The sequence below is a fragment of the Cherax quadricarinatus genome, chromosome 22 (genome assembly GCF_038502225.1).
Source record: "Cherax quadricarinatus isolate ZL_2023a chromosome 22, ASM3850222v1, whole genome shotgun sequence".
Lineage (NCBI taxonomy): Eukaryota > Metazoa > Arthropoda > Malacostraca > Decapoda > Parastacidae > Cherax > Cherax quadricarinatus.
Genome location: NC_091313.1, coordinates 1,992,753 through 2,016,500, shown reverse-complemented (window position 1 = coordinate 2,016,500; position 23,748 = coordinate 1,992,753). Strand labels below are relative to the sequence as shown.

At 36.8% G+C, this 23,748-nt stretch overlaps 1 protein-coding gene across 1 annotated transcript in view; it reads left to right on the top strand.

Moving 5' to 3' along the window:
* LOC128689595 (uncharacterized) overlaps positions 1 to 23,748 on the top strand; it is a 268,208-nt gene that overhangs the window by 98,602 nt on the left and 145,858 nt on the right. The window lies entirely within an intron of this gene.

The following is a 23,748-nucleotide window of genomic DNA, read 5'->3' as shown; positions in this document are numbered from 1 at the left end:
ACATTAATTTACCAATATCGAGACGGCGCGAAGCACTTAACACTAATTCATTACGTAATTCGAACATAAGCGTGTTAGAAAGTGTCAGAAAATGAGTGTTAGAAAGTGTGTTCGAAAGTGAGTGCGTTGAAGTGCTTTACAAAGTGATTGTATTAGAAAGTATGTTAGAAAGAGGGAATGTTAGGAAGTGAGTCTGTGTTTGAGAAAGTTGCGAAGTGGGTGTGCTAGAGAGTAACAAAGTGGGCGAGTTAGCTAACAGCCAAGTTGGGAGGTAAAAATCTAACCTATAGAATTAACGATAAATATTATAATTACCCATCACCACAAATATTATAGTTACCTGCCACCACAAATATTATAATTACCCATCAAAACAAATGTTATAGTTACCCATCACCATAAATATTATAGTTACCCATCACCACACATATTATAGTTACCCATCACCACAAATATTATAGTTACCCATCACCACAAACATTATACTTACCCATCACCACAAACAGTATAGTTACCCATCACCACAAATATAATAGTTACCCATCACCACAAATATTATAGTTACCTATCACCACAAATAATATAGTTACCCATAACCACACATTATAGTTACCCATCACAACAAATATTATAGTTACAAATCACCACACATATTATAGTTACCCATCACCACAAATGCTATAGTTACCTATCACAACAAACATTATAGTTACCCATCACCACAAATATTATAGTAACCCATCACCACAAGTAATACAGTTACCTATCACCACAAATATTATAGTTACCCATCACAACAAATATTATAGTTACAAATCACCACACATATTATAGTTACCCATCACCACAAATGCTATAGTTACCTATCACAACAAACATTATAGTTACCCATCACCACAAATATTATAGTAACCCATCACCACAAGTAATACAGTTACCTATCACCACAAATATTATAGTTACCCATCACCACATATTACAGTTACCCATCACCACAAATATTATAGTTATCCATTACCACAAATATTATAGTTACCCATCACCACAAATATTATAGTTACCCATCACCACACTTATTATAGTTACCCATCACCACAGACATTGCAGTTACCCATCACTACAACAATATATTTACCCATCACCACAATATTATAGTTACCCATCACTACAACATTATAGTTACCCATCACCACAACAATACAGTTACATAACACCACAATAATATAGTTATCCATCACCAGAACAATATAGCCGCCCATCACCACAGATGTTATAGTTACCCATCACTACAACATTATAGTTACCCATCACCACAATATAGTTACCATCACCACAACATTATAGTTACCCATCACTACAACATTATAGTTACCCTCACAACAACATTATAGTCACCCATCACCACAACATTATAGTTACCCATCACCACAACATTATAGTTACCCATCACCACAACATTATAGTTACCATCACCACAACATTATAGTTACCCATCACCACAACATTATAGTTACCCATCACCACAACATTATAGTTACCCATCACCACAACATTATAGTTACCATCACCACAACATTATAGTTACCATCACCACAACATTATAGTTACCATCACCACAACATTATAGTTACCATCACCACAACATTATAGTTACCATCACCACAACATTATAGTTACCATCACCACAACATTATAGTTACCATCACCACAACATTATAGTTACCATCACCACAACATTATAGTTACCCATCACTACAACATTATAGTTACCCTCACAACAACATTATAGTCACCCATCACCACAACATTATAGTTACCCATCACCACAACATTATAGTTACCCATCACCACAACATTATAGTTACCATCACCACAACATTATAGTTACCATCACCACAACATTATAGTTACCCATCACCACAACATTATAGTTACCATCACCACAACATTATAGTTACCATCACCACAACATTATAGTTACCATCACCACAACATTATAGTTACCATCACCACAACATTATAGTTACCATCACCACAACATTATAGTTACCATCACCACAACATTATAGTTACCATCACCACAACATTATAGTTACCATCACCACAACATTATAGTTACCATCACCACAACATTATAGTTACCATCACCACAACATTATAGTTACCATCACCACAACATTAGAGTTACCCATCACTACAACATTATAGTTACCCTCACAACAACATTATAGTTACCATCACCACAACATTATAGTTACCCATCACCACAACATTATAGTTACCATCACCACAACATTATAGTTACCATCACCACAACATTATAGTTACCATCACCACAACATTATAGTTACCATCACCACAACATTATAGTTACCATCACCACAACATTATAGTTACCATCACCACAACATTATAGTTACCATCACCACAACATTATAGTTACCCATCACCACAACATTATAGTTACCATCACCACAACGTTATAGTTACCATCACCACAACATTATAGTTACCATCACCACAACATTATAGTTACCCATCACCACAACATTATAGTTACCATCACCACAACATTATAGTTACCATCACCACAACATTATAGTTACCATCACCACAACATTATAGTTACCATCACCACAACATGATTGTTACCATCACCACAACATTATAGTTACCATCACCACAACATTATAGTTACCATCACCACAACATTATAGTTACCATCACCACAACATTATAGTTACCATCACCACAACATTATAGTTACCATCACCACAACATTATAGTTACCATCACCACAACATTATAGTTACCATCACCACAACGTTATAGTTACCATCACCACAACATTATAGTTACCATCACCACAACATTATAGTTACCATTACCACAACATTATAGTTACCATCACCACAACATTATAGTTACCATCACCACAACATTATAGTTACCATCACCACAACATTATAGTTACCATCACCACAACATTATAGTTACCCATCACCACAACATTATAGTTACCATCACCACAACATTATAGTTACCATCACCACAACATTATAGTTACCATCACCACAACATTATAGTTACCCATCACCACAACATTATAGTTACCCATCACCACAACATTATAGTTACCATCACCACAACATTATAGTTACCATCTCCACAACATTATAGTTACCCATCACCACAACATTATAGTTACCCATCACCACAACATTATAGTTACCCATCACCACAACATTATAGTTACCATCACCACATTATAGTTACCATCACCACAACATTATAGTTACCCATCACCACAACATTATAGTTACCCATCACCACAACATTATAGTTACCATCACCACAACATTATAGTTACCATCACCACAACATTATAGTTACCATCACCACAACATTATAGTTACCATCACCACAACATTATAGTTACCATCACCACAACTTTATAGTTACCATCACCACAACATTATAGTTACCATCACCACAACATTATAGTTACCCATCACCACAACATTATAGTTACCATCACCACAACGTTATAGTTACCATCACCACAACATTATAGTTACCATCACCACAACATTATAGTTACCATCACCACAACATTATAGTTACCCATCACCACAACGTTATACTTACCATCACCACAACATTATAGTTACCATCACCACAACATTATAGTTACCATCACCACAACATTATAGTTACCATCACCACAACATTATAGTTACCCATCACCACAACATTATAGTTACCCATCACCACAACATTATAGTTACCATCACCACAACATTATAGTTACCATCACCACAACATTATAGTTACCATCACCACAACATTATAGTTACCATCACCACAACATTATAGTTACCATCACCACAACATTATAGTTACCATCACCACAACATTATAGTTACCATCACCACAACATTATAGTTACCATCACCACAACATTATAGTTACCATCACCACAACATTATAGTTACCATCACTACAACATTATAGTTACCATCACCACAACATTATAGTTACCCATCACCACAACATTATAGTTACCATCACCACAACATTATAGTTACCCATCACCACAACATTATAGTTACCATCACCACAACATTATAGTTACCATCACCACAACATTATAGTTACCCATCACCACAACATTATAGTTACCCATCACCACAACATTATAGTTACCCATCACCACAACATTATAGTTACCCATCACCACAACATTATAGTTACCCATCACCACAACGTTATACTTACCATCACCACAACATTATAGTTACCCATCACCACAACGTTATACTTACCATCACCACAACATTATAGTTACCATCACCACAACATTATAGTTACCCATCAATAGAACATTATAGTTACCCATCACCACAACATTATAGTTACCCATCACCACAACATTATAGTTACCCATCACCACAACATTATAGTTACCATCACCACAACATTATAGTTACCATCACCACAACATTATAGTTACCATCACCACAACATTATAGTTACCATCACCACAACATTATAGTTACCCATCACCACAACATTATAGTTATTATCACCACAACATTATAGTTACCATCACCACAACATTATAGTTACCATCACCACAACATTATAGTTACCATCACCACAACATTATAGTTACCATCACCACAACATTATAGTTATTATCACCACAACATTATAGTTACCATCACCACAACATTATAGTTACCATCACCACAACATTATAGTTACCATCACCACAACATTATAGTTACCATCACCACAACATTATAGTTATTATCACCACAACATTATAGTTACCATCACCACAACATTATAGTTACCATCACCACAACATTATAGTTACCATCACCACAACATTACAGTTACCCATCACCACAACATTATAGTTATTATCACCACAACATTATAGTTACCATCACCACAACATTATAGTTACCATCACCACATCATTATAGTTACCATCACCACAACATTACAGTTACCATCACCACAACATTATAGTTACCATCACCACAACATTATAGTTACCATCACCACAACATTATAGTTACCCATCACCACAACATTATAGTTACCATCACCACAACATTATAGTTACCATCACCACAACATTATAGTTACCATCACCACAACATTATAGTTACCATCACCACAACATTATAGTTACCATCACCACAACATTATAGTTACCATCACCACAACATTATAGTTACCATCACCACAACATTATAGTTACCATCACCACAACATTATAGTTACCATCACCACAACATTATAGTTACCATCACCACAACATTATAGTTACCATCACCACAACATTATAGTTACCATCACCACAACATTATAGTTACCATCACCACAACATTATAGTTACCCATCACCACAACATTATAGTTACCATCACCACAACATTATAGTTACCATCACCACAACATTATAGTTACCATCACCACAACATTATAGTTACCCATCACAACATTATAGTTACCATCACCACAACATTATAGTTACCATCACCACAACATTATAGATACAATCACCACAACATTATAGTTACCATCACTACAACATTATAGTTACCATCACCACAACATTATAGTTACCCATCACCACAACATTATAGTTACCATCACTACAAGATTATAGTTACCATCGCCACAACATTATAGTTACCATCACCACAACATTATAATTACCATCACCACAACATTATAATTACCATCACCACAACATTATAGTTACCATCACCACAACATTATAGTTACCATCACCACAACATTATAGTTACCATCACCACAACATTATAGTTACCATCACAACATTATAGTTACCATCACCACAACATTATAGTTACCATCACCACAACATTATAGTTACCATCACCACAACATTATAGTTACCCATCACCACAACATTATAGTTACCATCACCACAACATTATAGTTACCATCACCACAACATTATAGTTACCATCACCACAACATTATAGTTACCATCACCACAACATTATAGTTACCATCACCACAACATTATAGTTACCATCACCACAACATTATAGTTACCATCACCACAACATTATAGTTACCATCACCACAACATTATAGTTACCATCACCACAACATTATAGTTACCATCACCACAACATTATAGTTACCATCACCACAACATTATAGTTACCATCACCACAACATTATAGTTACCATCACCACAACATTATAGTTACCATCACCACAACATTATAGTTACCATCACCACAACATTATAGTTACCATCACCACAACATTATAGTTACCATCACCACAACATTATAGTTACCATCACCACAACATTATAGTTACCATCACCACAACATTATAGTTACCATCACCACAACATTATAGTTACCATCACCACAACATTATAGTTACCATCACCACAACATTATAGTTACCATCACCACAACATTATAGTTACCATCACCACAACATTATAGTTACCATCACCACAACATTATAGTTACCATCACCACAACATTATAGTTACCATCACCACAACATTATAGTTTACCACAACATTATAGTTACCATCACCACAACATTATAGTTACCATCACCACAACATTATAGTTACCATCACCACAACCATCACCACAACATTATAGTTACCATCACCACAACATTATAGTTACCATCACCACAACATTATAGTTACCATCACCACAACATTATAGTTACCATCACCACAACATTATAGTTACCATCACCACAACATTATAGTTACCATCACCACAACATTATAGTTACCATCACCACAAAATTATAGTACCATCACCACCATCACCACAACATTATAGTTACCATCACCACAACATTATAGTTACCATCACCACAACATTATAGTTACCATCACCACAACATTATAGTTACCATCACCACAACATTATAGTTACCATCACCACAACATTATAGTTACCATCACCACAACATTATAGTTACCATCACCACAACATTATAGTTACCATCACCACAACATTATAGTTACCATCACCACAACATTATAGTTACCATCACCACAACATTATAGTTACCATCACCACAACATTATAGTTACCATCACCACAACATTATAGTTACCATCACCACAACATTATAGTTACCATCACCACAACATTATAGTTACCATCACCACAACATTATAGTTACCATCACCACAACATTATAGTTACCATCACCACAACATTATAGTTACCATCACCACAACATTATAGTTACCATCACCACAACATTATAGTTACCATCACCACAACATTATAGTTACCATCACCACAACATTATAGTTACCATCACCACAACATTATAGTTACCATCACCACAACATTATAGTTACCATCACCACAACATTATAGTTACCATCACCACAACATTATAGTTACCATCACCACAACATTATAGTTACCATCACCACAACATTATAGTTACCATCACCACAACATTATAGTTACCATCACCACAACATTATAGTTACCATCACCACAACATTATAGTTACCATCACCACAACATTATAGTTACCATCACCACAACATTATAGTTACCATCACCACAACATTATAGTTACCATCACCACAACATTATAGTTACCATCACCACAACATTATAGTTACCATCACCACAACATTATAGTTACCATCACCACAACATTATAGTTACCATCACCACAACATTATAGTTACCATCACCACAACATTATAGTTACCATCACCACAACATTATAGTTACCATCACCACAACATTATAGTTACCATCACCACAACATTATAGTTACCATCACCACAACATTATAGTTACCATCACCACAACATTATAGTTACCATCACCACAACATTATAGTTACCATCACCACAACATTATAGTTACCATCACCACAACATTATAGTTACCATCACCACAACATTATAGTTACCATCACCACAACATTATAGTTACCATCACCACAACATTATAGTTACCATCACCACAACATTATAGTTACCATCACCACAACATTATAGTTACCATCACCACAACATTATAGTTACCATCACCACAACATTATAGTTACCATCACCACAACATTATAGTTACCATCACCACAACATTATAGTTACCATCACCACAACATTATAGTTACCATCACCACAACATTATAGTTACCATCACCACAACATTATAGTTACCATCACCACAACATTATAGTTACCATCACCACAACATTATAGTTACCATCACCACAACATTATAGTTACCCATCACCACAACATTATAGTTACCATCACCACAACATTATAGTTACCATCACCACAACATTATAGTTACCATCACCACAACATTATAGTTACCATCACCACAACATTATAGTTACCATCACCACAACATTATAGTTACCATCACCACAACATTATAGTTACCCATCACCACAACATTATAGTTACCATCACTACAAGATTATAGTTACCATCGCCACAACATTATAGTTACCATCACCACAACATTATAGTTACCCATCACCACAACATTATAGTTACCATCACCACAACATTATAGTTACCATCACCACAACATTATAGTTACCATCACCACAACATTATAGTTACCATCACCACAACATTATAGTTATCACCATCACCACAAAAAAATTATAGTTACCATCACCACAACATTATAGTTACCATCACCACAACATTATAGTTACCATCACCACAACATTATAGTTACCATCACCACAACATTATAGTTACCATCACCACAACATTATAGTTACCATCACCACAACATTATAGTTACCATCACCACAACATTATAGTTACCATCACCACAACATTATAGTTACCATCACCACAACATTATAGTTACCATCACCACAACATTATAGTTACCATCACCACAACATTATAGTTACCATCACCACAACATTAGTTACCTTCACCACACAATTATAGTTACCATCACCACAACATTATAGTTACCATCACCACAACATTATAGTTACCATCACCACAACATTATAGTTACCATCACCACAACATTATAGTTACCATCACCACAACATTATAGTTACCATCACCACAACATTATAGTTACCATCACCACAACATTATAGTTACCATCACCACAACATTATAGTTACCATCACCACAACATTATAGTTACCATCACCACAACATTATAGTTACCATCACCACAACATTATAGTTACCATCACAACATTATAGTTACCATCACCACAACATTATAGTTACCATCACCACAACATTATAGTTACCCATCACCACAACATTATAGTTACCATCACCACAACATTATAGTTACCATCACCACAACATTATAGTTACCATCACCACAACATTATAGTTACCATCACCACAACATTATAGTTACCATCACCACAACATTATAGTTACCATCACCACAACATTATAGTTACCATCACCACAACATTATAGTTACCATCACCACAACATTATAGTTACCATCACCACAACATTATAGTTACCATCACCACAACATTATAGTTACCATCACCACAACATTATAGTTACCATCACCACAACATTATAGTTACCATCACCACAACATTATAGTTACCATCACCACAACATTATAGTTACCATCACCACAACATTATAGTTACCATCACCACAACATTATAGTTACCATCACCACAACATTATAGTTACCATCACCACAACATTATAGTTACCATCACCACAACATTATAGTTACCATCACCACAACATTATAGTTACCATCACCACAACATTATAGTTACCCATCACCACAACATTATAGTTACCATCACCACAACATTATAGTTACCCATCACCACAACATTATAGTTACCATCACCACAACATTATAGTTACCATCACCACAACATTATAGTTACCATCACCACAACATTATAGTTACCATCACCACAACATTATAGTTACCATCACCACAACATTATATCACCACAACATTATAGTTACCATCACCACAACATTATAGTTACCATATTATAGTTACCATCACCACAACATTATAGTTACCATCACCACAACATTATAGTTACCATCACCACAACATTATAGTTACCATCACCACAACATTATAGTTACCATCACCACAACATTATAGTTACCATCACCACAACATTATAGTTACCATCACCACAACATCACCACAACATTATAGTTACCATCACCACAACATTATAGTTACCATCACCACAACATTATAGTTACCATCACCACAACATTATAGTTACCATCACCACAACATTATAGTTACAACATCACCACAACATTATAGTTACCATCACCACAACATTATAGTTACCATCAACAAAACATTATAGTTACCATCACCACAACATTATAGTACATTATAGTTACCATCACCACAACATCACCACAACATTATAGTTACCATCACCACAACATTATAGTTACCATCACAACATTATAGTACCATCACCACAACATCACCACAACATTATAGTTACCATCACCACAACCACAACATTATAGTTACCATCACCACAACATTATAGTTACCATCACTACAACATTATAGTTACCATCACCACAACATTATAGTTACCATCACCACAACATTATAGTTACCATCACCACAACATTATAGTTACCATCACCACAACATTATAGTTACCATCACCACAACATTATAGTTACCATCACCACAACATTATAGTTACCATCACCACAACATTATAGTTACCATCACCACAACATTATAGTTACCATCACCACAACATTATAGTTACCATCACCACAACATTATAGTTACCATCACCACAACATTATAGTTACCATCACCACAACATTATAGTTACCATCACCACAACATTATAGTTACCATCACCACAACATTATAGTTACCATCACCACAACATTATAGTTACCATCACCACAACATTATAGTTACCCATCACCACAACATTATAGTTACCCATCACCACAACATTATAGTTACCATCACCACAACATTATAGTTACCATCACCACAACATTATAGTTACCATCACCACAACATTATAGTTACCATCACCACAACATTATAGTTACCATCACCACAACATTATAGTTACCATCACCACAACATTATAGTTACCATCACCACAACATTATAGTTACCATCACCACAACATTATAGTTACCATCACCACAACATTATAGTTACCATCACCACAACATTATAGTTACCATCACCACAACATTATAGTTACCATCACCACAACATTATAGTTACCATCACCACAACATTATAGTTACCATCACCACAACATTATAGTTACCATCACCACAACATTATAGTTACCATCACCACAACATTATAGTTACCATCACCACAACATTATAGTTACCATCACCACAACATTATAGTTACCATCACCACAACATTATAGTTACCATCACCACAACATTATAGTTACCATCACCACAACATTATAGTTACCCATCACCACAACATTATAGTTACCATCACCACAACATTATAGTTACCCATCACCACAACATTATAGTTACCATCACCACAACATTATAGTTACCATCACCACAACATTATAGTTACCATCACCACAACATTATAGTTACCATCACCACAACATTATAGTTACCATCACCACAACATTATAGTTACCCATCACCACAACATTATAGTTACCCATCACCACAACATTATAGTTACCATCACCACAACATTATAGTTACCATCACCACAACATTATAGTTACCATCACCACAACATTATAGTTACCATCACCACAACATTATAGTTACCATCACCACAACATTATAGTTACCATCACCACAACATTATAGTTACCCATCACCACAACATTATAGTTACCATCACCACAACATTATAGTTACCATCACCACAACATTATAGTTACCATCACCACAACATTATAGTTACCATCACCACAACATTATAGTTACCCATCACCACAACGTTATACTTACCATCACCACAACAGTTACCATCACCACAACATTAAAGTTACCATCACCACAACATTATAGTTACCATCACCACAACATTATAGTTACCATCACCACAACATTATAGTTACCATCACCACAACATTATAGTTACCATCACCACAACATTATAGTTACCATCACCACAACATTATAGTTACCATCACCACAACATTATAGTTACCATCACCACAACATTATAGTTACCATCACCACAACATTATAGTTACCATCACCACAACATTATAGTTACCATCACCACAACATTATAGTTACCATCACCACAACATTATAGTTACCATCACCACAACATTATAGTTACCATCACCACAACATTATAGTTACCATCACCACAACATTATAGTTACCATCACCACAACATTATAGTTACCATCACCACAACATTATAGTTACCATCACCACAACATTATAGTTACCATCACCACAACATTATAGTTACCATCACCACAACATTATAGTTACCCATCACCACAACATTATAGTTACCATCACCACAACATTATAGTTACCATCACCACAACATTATAGTTACCCATCACCACAACATTATAGTTACCATCACCACAACATTATAGTTACCATCACCACAACATTATAGTTACCATCACCACAACATTATAGTTACCATCACCACAACATTATAGTTACCCATCACCACAACATTATAGTTACCATCACCACAACATTATAGTTACCATCACCACAACATTATAGTTACCATCACCACAACATTATAGTTACCATCACCACAACATTATAGTTACCATCACCACAACATTATAGTTACCATCACCACAACATTATAGTTACCCATCACCACAACATTATAGTTACCATCACCACAACATTATAGTTACCATCACCACAACATTATAGTTACAACATTATATCACCACAACATTATAGTTACCATCACCACAACATTATAGTTACCATCACCACAACATTATAGTTACCATCACCACAACATTATAGTTATTATCACCACAACATTATAGTTACCATCACCACAACATTATAGTTACCATCACCACAACATTATAGTTACCATCACCACAACATTATAGTTACCATCACCACAACATTATAGTTATTATCACCACAACATTATAGTTACCATCACCACAACATTATAGTTACCATCACCACAACATTATAGTTACCCATCACCACAACATTATAGTTACCATCACCACAACATTATAGTTACCATCACCACAACATTATAGTTACCATCACCACAACATTATAGTTACCATCACCACAACATTATAGTTACCATCACCACAACATTATAGTTACCCATCACCACAACATTATAGTACCATACAACATTATAGTTACCATCACCACAACATTATAGTTACCCATCACCACAACATTATAGTTACCATCACCACAACATTATAGTTACCATCACCACAACATTATAGTTACCATCACCACAACATTATAGTTACATCACCACAACATTATAGTTACCATCACCACAACATTATATACCATCACCACAACATTATAGTTACCATCACCACAACATTATAGTTACCATCACCACAACATTATAGTTATTCACCACAACATAGTTACCATCACCACAACATTATAGTTATTATCACCACAACATTATAGTTACCATACATTATAGTTACCATCACCACAACATTATAGTTACCATCACCACAACATTATAGTTACCATCACCACAACATTATAGTTACCATCACCACAACATTATAGTTACCATCACCACAACATTATAGTTACCATCACCACAACATTATAGTTACCATCACCACAACATTATAGTTACCATCACCACAACATTATAGTTACCATCACCACAACATTATAGTTACCATCACCACAACATTATAGTTACCATCACCACAACATTATAGTTACCATCACCACAACATTATAGTTACCATCACCACAACATTATAGTTACCATCACTACAACCATTATAGTTACCATCACCACAACATTATAGTTACCATCACCACAACATTATAGTTACCATCACCACAACATTATAGTTACCATCACCACAACATTATAGTTACCATCACCACAACATTATAGTTACCATCACCACAACATTATAGTTACCATCACCACAACATTATAGTTACCATCACCACAACATTATAGTTACCATCACCACAACATTATAGTTACCATCACCACAACATTATAGTTACCATCACCACAACATTATAGTTACCATCACCACAACATTATAGTTACCATCACCACAACATTATAGTTACCATCACCACAACATTATAGTTACCATCACCACAACATTATAGTTACCATCACCACAAAATTATAGTTACCATCACCACAACATTATAGTTACCATCACCACAACATTATAGTTACCATCACCACAACATTATAGTTACCATCACCACAACATTATAGTTACCATCACCACAACATTATAGTTACCATCACCACAACATTATAGTTACCATCACCATTATAGTTACCATCACCACAACATTATAGTTACCATCACCACAACATTATAGTTACCATCACCACAACATTATAGTTACCATCACCACAACATTATAGTTACCATCACCACAACATTATAGTTACCATCACCACAACATTATAGTTACCATCACCACAACATTATAGTTACCATCACCACAACATTATAGTTACCATCACCACAACATTATAGTTACCATCACCACAACATTATAGTTACCATCACCACAACATTATAGTTACCATCACCACAACATTATAGTTACCATCACCACAACATTATAGTTACCATCACCACAACATTATAGTTACCATCACCACAACATTATAGTTACCATCACCACAACATTATAGTTACCATCACCACAACATTATAGTTACCATCACCACAACATTATAGTTACCATCACCACAACATTATAGTTACCATCACCACAACATTATAGTTACCATCACCACAACATTATAGTTACCATCACCACAACAATATAGATACAACATTATATCACCAAAACATTATACTTACAATCACCACAACATTATAGTTACCATCACCACAACATTATAGTTACCATCACCACAACATTATAGTTACCATCACCACAACATTATAGTTACCATCACCACAACATTATAGTTACCATCACCACAACATTATAGTTACCATCACCACAACATTATAGTTACCATCACCACAACATTATAGTTACCATCACCACAACATTATAGTTACCATCACCACAACATTATAGTTACCATCACCACAACATTATAGTTACCATCACCACAACATTATAGTTACCATCACCACAACATTATAGTTACCATCACCACAACATTATAGTTACCATCACCACAACATTATAGTTACCATCACCACAACATTATAGTTACCATCACCACAACATTATAGTTACCATCACCACAACATTATAGTTACCATCACCACAACATTATAGTTACCATCACCACAACATTATAGTTACCATCACCACAACATTATAGTTACCATCACCACAACATTATAGTTACCATCACCACAACATTATAGTTACCATCACCACAACATTATAGTTACCATCACCACAACATTATAGTTACCATCACCACAACATTATAGTTACCATCACCACAACATTATAGTTACCATCACCACAACATTATAGTTACCATCACCACAACATTATAGTTACCATCACCACAACATTATAGTTACCATCACCACAACATTATAGTTACCATCACCACAACATTATAGTTACCATCATTATAGTTACCATCACAACATTATAGTTACCATCACCACAACATTATAGTTACCATCACCACAACATTATAGTTACCATCACCACAACATTATAGTTACCATCACCACAACATTATAGTTACCATCACCACAACATTATAGTTACCATCACCACAACATTATAGTTACCATCACCACAACATTATAGTTACCATCACCACAACATTATAGTTACCATCACCACAACATTATAGTTACCATCACCACAACATTATAGTTACCATCACCACAACATTATAGTTACCATCACCACAACATTATAGTTACCATCACCACAACATTATAGTTACCATCACCACAACATTATAGGTACCCATCACCACAACATTATAGTTATCACCATCACCACAACATTATAGTTACCATCACCACAACATTATAATTACCATCACCACAACATTATAGTTACCATCACCACAACATTATAGTTACCATCACCACAACATTATAGTTACCATCACCACAACATTATAGTTACCATCACCACAACATTATAGTTACCATCACCACAACATTATAGTTACCATCACCACAACATTATAGTTACCCATCACCACAACATTATAGTTACCATCACCACAACATTATAGTTACCATCACAACATTATAGTTACCATCACCACAACATTATAGTTACCATCACCACAACATTATAGTTACCATCACCACAACATTATAGTTACCATCACCACAACATTATAGTTACCATCACCACAACATTATAGTTACCATACACAACATTATAGTTACCATACATTATAGTTACCATCACCACAACATTATAGTTACCATCACCACAACATTCTAGTTACCATCACCACAACATTATAGTTACCATCACCACAACATTATAGTTACATTATAGTTACCATCACCACAACATTATAGTTACCATCACCACAACATTATAGTTACCATCACCACAACATTATAGTTACCATCACCACAACATTATAGTTACCATCACCACAACATTATAGTTACCATCACCACAACATTATAGTTACCATCACCACAACATTATAGTTACCATCACCACAACATTATAGTTACCATCACCACAACATTATAGTTACCATCACCACAACATTATAGTTACCATCACCACAACATTATAGTTACCATCACCACAACATTATAGTTACCATCACCACAACATTATAGTTACCATCACCACAACATTATAGTTACCATCACCACAACATTATAGTTACCATCACCACAACATTATAGTTACCATCACCACAACATTATAGTTACCCATCACCACAACATTATAGTTACCATCACCACAACATTATAGTTACCATCACCACAACATTATAGTTACCATCACCACAACATTATAGTTACCATCACCACAACATTATAGTTACCCATCACCACAACATTATAGTTACCATCACCACAACATTATAGTTACCATCACCACAACATTATAGTTACCATCACCACAACATTATAGTTACCATCACCACAACATTATAGTTACCATCACCACAACATTATAGTTACCATCACCACAACATTATAGTTACCATCACCACAACATTATAGTTACCATCACCACAACATTATAGTTACCATCACCACAACATTATAGTTACCATCACCACAACATTATAGTTACCATCACCACAACATTATAGTTACCATCACCACAACATTATAGTTACCATCACCACAACATTATAGTTACCATCACCACAACATTATAGTTACCATCACCACAACCCATCACCACAACATTATAGTTACCATCACCACAACATTATAGTTACCCATCACCACAACATTATAGTTACCCATCACCACAACATTATAGTTACCATCACCACAACATTATAGTTACCATCACCACAACATTATAGTTACCATCACCACAACATTATAGTTACCCATCACCACAACATTATAGTTACCATCACCACAACATTATAGTTACCATCACCACAACATTATAGTTACCATCACCACAACATTATAGTTACCATCACCACAACATTATAGTTACCATCACCACAACATTATAGTTACCATCACCACAACATTATAGTTACCATCACCACAACATTATAGTTACCATCACCACAACATTATAGTTACCATCACCACAACATTATAGTTACCATCACCACAACATTATAGTTACCATCACCACAACATTATAGTTACCATCACCACAACATTATAGTTACCCATCACCACAACATTATAGTTACCATCACCACAACATTATAGTTACCATCACCACAACATTATAGTTACATTATAGTTACCATCACCACAACATTATAGTTACCATCACCACAACATTATAGTTACCATCGTCACAACATTATAGTTACCATCACCACAACATTATAGTTACCCATCACCACAACATTATAGTTACCATCACCACAACATTTTAGTTACCATCACCACAACATTATAGTTACCCATCACTACAACATTATAGTTACCCTCACCACAACATTATAGTTACCATCACCACAACATTATAGTTACCCATCACTACAACATTATAGTTACCCTCACCACAACATTATAGTTACCATCACCACAACATTATAGTTACCATCACCACAACATTATAGTTACCATCACCACAACATTATAGTTACCATCACCACAACATTACAGTTACCATCACCACAACATTATAGTTACCATCACCACAACATTATAGTTACCCATCACTACAACATTATAGTTACCCTCACCACAACATTATAGTTACCATCACCACAACATTATAGTTACCATCACCACAACATTACAGTTACCCATCACCACAACATTATAGTTACCATCACCACAACATTATAGTTACCATCACCACAACATTATAGTTACCATCACCACAACATTATAGTTACCATCACCACAACATTACAGTTACCCATCACCACAACATTATAGTTACCATCACCACAACATTATAGTTACCATCACCACAACATTATAGTTACCATCACCACAACATTATAGTTACCATCACCACAACATTATAGTTACCATCACCACAACATTACAGTTACCCATCACCACAACATTATAGTTACCATCACCACAACATTATAGTTACCATCACCACAACATTATAGTTACCATCACCACAACATTATAGTTACCATCACCACAACATTATAGTTACCATCACCACAACATTACAGTTACCCATCACCACAACATTATAGTTACCATCACCACAACATTATAGTTACCATCACCACAACATTATAGTTACCATCACCACAACATTATAGTTACCCATCACCACAACATTATAGTTACCCTGCAAATATTTGAGTGACTGTAGTTTTAGTGGTGGTAATGGTGGTAGTGCGAGCGAGGGTGGCAGTTGTAATGTTTGTAGTTGTGATGGATGTAGTTGTCGTGATGGTCCTAGTTGTGATGATGGTTGTAGTAATTGTGGCGATAATGGTAGTTGTAGGGGTGGTGGTATTTGGGATGTGGTGGTAGTTGTAATGATGGTGGCCGTCATGGTGGTGGTAAAGGTGGTGGTTGTGGTGGTGATGGTTGCATTGGAGGAGATGGTAGTGGTGATATTTGAAGTGGAGTTCGTAGTGAGGGTTGTGATAGTGATGGTGATGGAGGTATTGATGGTGATAGTGGTGGTTATGGTGGTATTGAAGGTGACAGTGGAAGGGGAGATGGTGGTGGTAATGGTGGTGGTATTTGTAGTGGTGGTAGTAGAGGTTTTGATAGTGGTGATGGTGGTAATGGTGATGGTGATAGCAGTGGTATTAGTAGAGGTAGGAATAGTGGTAGTGTTACATAAAGAATCGTTCATCAACGGAGGTAGTGGTGGTAGTTGTGATAGTGGTGGTAGTGGTAGTGGTAGTACTGGTAGTGGTAGTAGTGGTAGTGGTGGCAGTGGTAATAGTGGTGATGGTGGTAGTGGTAGTGGTAGTGGTAGTGGAGTTAGTGGTAGCGGTGGTAGTGGTGGTAGTGGTGGTAGTGGTAGTCGTGGTAGTGGTAGCAGTGGTAGTGGTGGTAGTGGTAGTGGTGGTAGTGGTGGCAGTGGTAGTGGTGGTAGTGGTGGCAGTGGTAGTGGTGGTAGTGGTGGCAGTGGTAGTGGTGGTAGTGGTAGTGATGGCAGTGGTAGTAGTGGTAGTGGTGGTAGTGGTGGTAGTGGTGGTAGTAGTAGTAGTGGTAGTAGTGGTACTGATGGTAGTGGTAGTAGTGGTAGTAGTGGTAGTAGTGGTAGTGGTGGTAGCGCTAGTGGTGATAATGGTAATAGTGGTAGTCGTGGAAGTGGTAGTGGTGGCAGTGGTAGTACTGGCAGTGGAGGTTGGTGGTAGTCATAGGTAGTTGGTAGGTTAGTAGTGGTGAGTGATGGTAGGTGGTAGTTGGCGGTAGTGGCAGTAGTAGGTAGTGGTAGTAGGTGGCAGGTGGTATGGTAAGGTGGTAAGTTGATGGAAGGTGGAAATTAGTAGTGGTAAGTAGGTAGTGGTGGGGCAGGTAATGGGAGTAGTGGGTAGCATTGGTAGTTGGTAGGTAATTGGTAGTAATGGCAGTGGATAGTAGGTAGTAGGTAGAAGGCCAGTGTTATGGTATAGGTAGTAGTGGCAGTAATGGCATTAGGTGGCATTGTAGTGGCAGTTGGTAGCAAGTGGCAGTTAGGTGGTAGTAGGTGGTAGTAGTGGTAGTAATGGCAGGTAGGTAGGTGGCAGTTAGCAGCAGTGGCAGGTGGGCAGTGGCAAGCAGTAGGTGGTAGTGGTAGTAGGTGGTGGCAGGTTAAGTAGGGTGATTAGTGGCAGGCAGGTACCAGTGGCAATGGTGAAGGCTTGTGGTAGTAGTGGTAGTTGTGGTAGTTGTGGTAGTAGTGGTAGTTGTGGTAGTTGTGGTAGTTGTGGTAGTAGTGGTAGTAGTGGTAGTTGTGGTAGTAGTGGTAGTTGTGGTAGTAGTGGTAGTAGTGGTAGTTGTGGTAGTTGTGGTAGTTGTGGTAGTAGTGGTAGTTGTGGTAGTAGTGGTAGTAGTGGTAGTTGTGGTAGTTGTGGTAGTTGTGGTAGTTGTGGTAGTAGTGGTAGTAGTGGTAGTTGTGGTAGTTGTGGTAGTTATGGTAGTAGTGGTAGTAGTGGTAGTTGTGGTAGTTGTGGTAGTTATGGTAGTTGTGGTAGTTGTGGTAGTAGTGGTAGTTGTGGTAGTTGTGGTAGTTATGGTAGTTGTGGTAGTTGTGGTAGTAGTGGTAGTTGTGGTAGTTGTGGTAGTTATGGTAGTTGTGGTAGTTGTGGTAGTAGTGGTAGTTGTGGTAGTTATGGTAGTTGTGGTAGTTGTGGTAGTAGTGGTAGTTGTGGTAGTTGTGGTAGTTATGGTAATTGTGGTAGTTGTGGTAGTAGTGGTAGTTGTGGTAGTTGTGGTAGTTATGGTAGTTGTGGTAGTTGTGGTAGTTGTGGTAGTTGTGGTAGTTATGGTAATTGTGGTAGTTGTGGTAGTAGTGGTAGTTGTGGTAGTTGTGGTAGTTGTGGTAGTTGTGGTAGTTGTGGTAGTAGTGGTAGTTGTGGTAGTTGTGGTAGTTATGGTAGTTGTGGTAGTTGTGGTAGTTGTGGTAGTTGTGGTAGTTATGGTAATTGTGGTAGTAGTGGTAGTTGTGGTAGTTGTGGTAGTTGTGGTAGTAGTGGTAGTTGTGGTAGTTGTGGTAGTTGTGGTAGTTGTGGTAGTTGTGGTAGTTGTGGTAGTAGTGGTAGTTGTGGTAGTTGTGGTAGTTGTGGTAGTTGTGGTAGTTATGGTAATTGTGGTAGTAGTGGTAGTTGTGGTAGTTGTGGTAGTTGTGGTAGTAGTGGTAGTAGTGGTAGTTGTGGTAGTTGTGGTAGTTGTGGTAGTTGTGGTAGTTGTGGTAGTTGTGGTAGTAGTGGTAGTAGTGGTAGTTGTGGTAGTTGTGGTAGTTGTGGTAGTTGTGGTAGTTATGGTAATTGTGGTAGTAGTGGTAGTTGTGGTAGTTGTGGTAGTTGTGGTAGTAGTGGTAGTAGTGGTAGTTGTGGTAGTTGTGGTAGTTGTGGTAGTTGTGGTAGTAGTGGTAGTAGTGGTAGTTGTGGTAGTAGTGGTAGTTGTGGTAGTTGTGGTAGTTGTGGTAGTTGTGGTAGTTGTGGTAGTTGTGGTAGTAGTGGTAGTTGTGGTAGTTGTGGTAGTAGTGGTAGTTGTGGTAGTTGTGGTAGTTGTGGTAGTTGTGGTAGTTGTGGTAGTAGTGGTAGTAGTGGTAGTAGTGGTAGTTGTGGTAGTTGTGGTAGTTGTGGTAGTTGTGGTAGTTGTGGTAGTTGTGGTAGTTGTGGTAGTAGTGGTAGTTGTGGTAGTTGTGGTAGTTGTGGTAGTTGTGGTAGTTGTGGTAGTTGTGGTAGTTGTGGTAGTAGTGGTAGTAGTGGTAGTTGTGGTAGTAGTGGTAGTTGTGGTAGTTGTGGTAGTTGTGGTAGTTGTGGTAGTTGTGGTAGTTGTGGTAGTAGTGGTAGTTGTGGTAGTAGTGGTAGTAGTGGTAGTTGTGGTAGTAGTGGTAGTTGTGGTAGTTGTGGTAGTTGTGGTAGTTGTGGTAGTTGTGGTAGTAGTGGTAGTTGTGGTAGTAGTGGTAGTAGTGGTAGTTGTGGTAGTAGTGGTAGTTGTGGTAGTAGTGGTAGTTGTGGTAGTTGTGGTAGTTGTGGTAGTTGTGGTAGTTGTGGTAGTTGTGGTAGTAGTGGTAGTTGTGGTAGTAGTGGTAGTAGTGGTAGTTGTGGTAGTAGTGGTAGTTGTGGTAGTAGTGGTAGTAGTGGTAGTTGTGGTAGTAGTGGTAGTTGTGGTAGTTGTGGTAGTTGTGGTAGTTGTGGTAGTAGTGGTAGTAGTGGTAGTAGTGGTAGTTGTGGTAGTTGTGGTAGTTGTGGTAGTTGTGGTAGTTGTGGTAGTTGTGGTAGTTGTGGTAGTTGTGGTAGTTGTGGTAGTTGTGGTAGTTGTGGTCATCAAAGGATAAATTATTATAACATTAATCATCTTCTCTCTCACTATTATTATCAAAATGTTTGTTTTTGTCTTCATGTTTTCTTCTCTCTCATTTGTTTTGTTTCTTTACTAATAATGGTCTGCTGACGTCACCGTTAACGTGACGTCATGAGATTTGTGTTGTGACGTCACTAACAACGTGTTACGTCATGAGGCTTTTCTTTTGACGTCACTACAGCGTGTGACGTCTTGAGGGTTGTCTGCTAGTATAATATTGTTTGTATTAAAGTAGACTGTTGTTAGTCGTGAGTGTAATTGTTTGTACTTGTTAAGCACATGTACACGTGTTTACGCCCTTATTGTTGTACACACGCGTGCGTGTGTACGCTCTAACAGTTGTACACATGCTGGTGTACACACGCATGTGTATTTTACACACGTATGAACATACACTCACATGCATACATACATACATACATACATACATACATACATACATACATACATACACACATACATATATATATACGTACATACATACATACATACATACATACATACAAATAACACACACATACACACAGGGGGCCAGGAGCTGAGACTCGACCCTGCAACCACAAATAAGTGAGTACATACATCTACACTCACATATGCATACATACATTCATACAAAGATACACACACACACACACACACACACACACACACACACACACACACACACACACACACACACACACACCTAGTAGCGATCAGTGAAGAGGCGGGGGGCCAGGAGCTATGACTCGACCTCTGCAACCACAGTTGAGTGCAGTTCGGTGAGTACACACACACACACACATGCACACAGACACACACACACATACAACTACACACACACTACCACCACACTAAGAACAACTACCACTATTCCCCCACTACCCCCCACCACCAACCA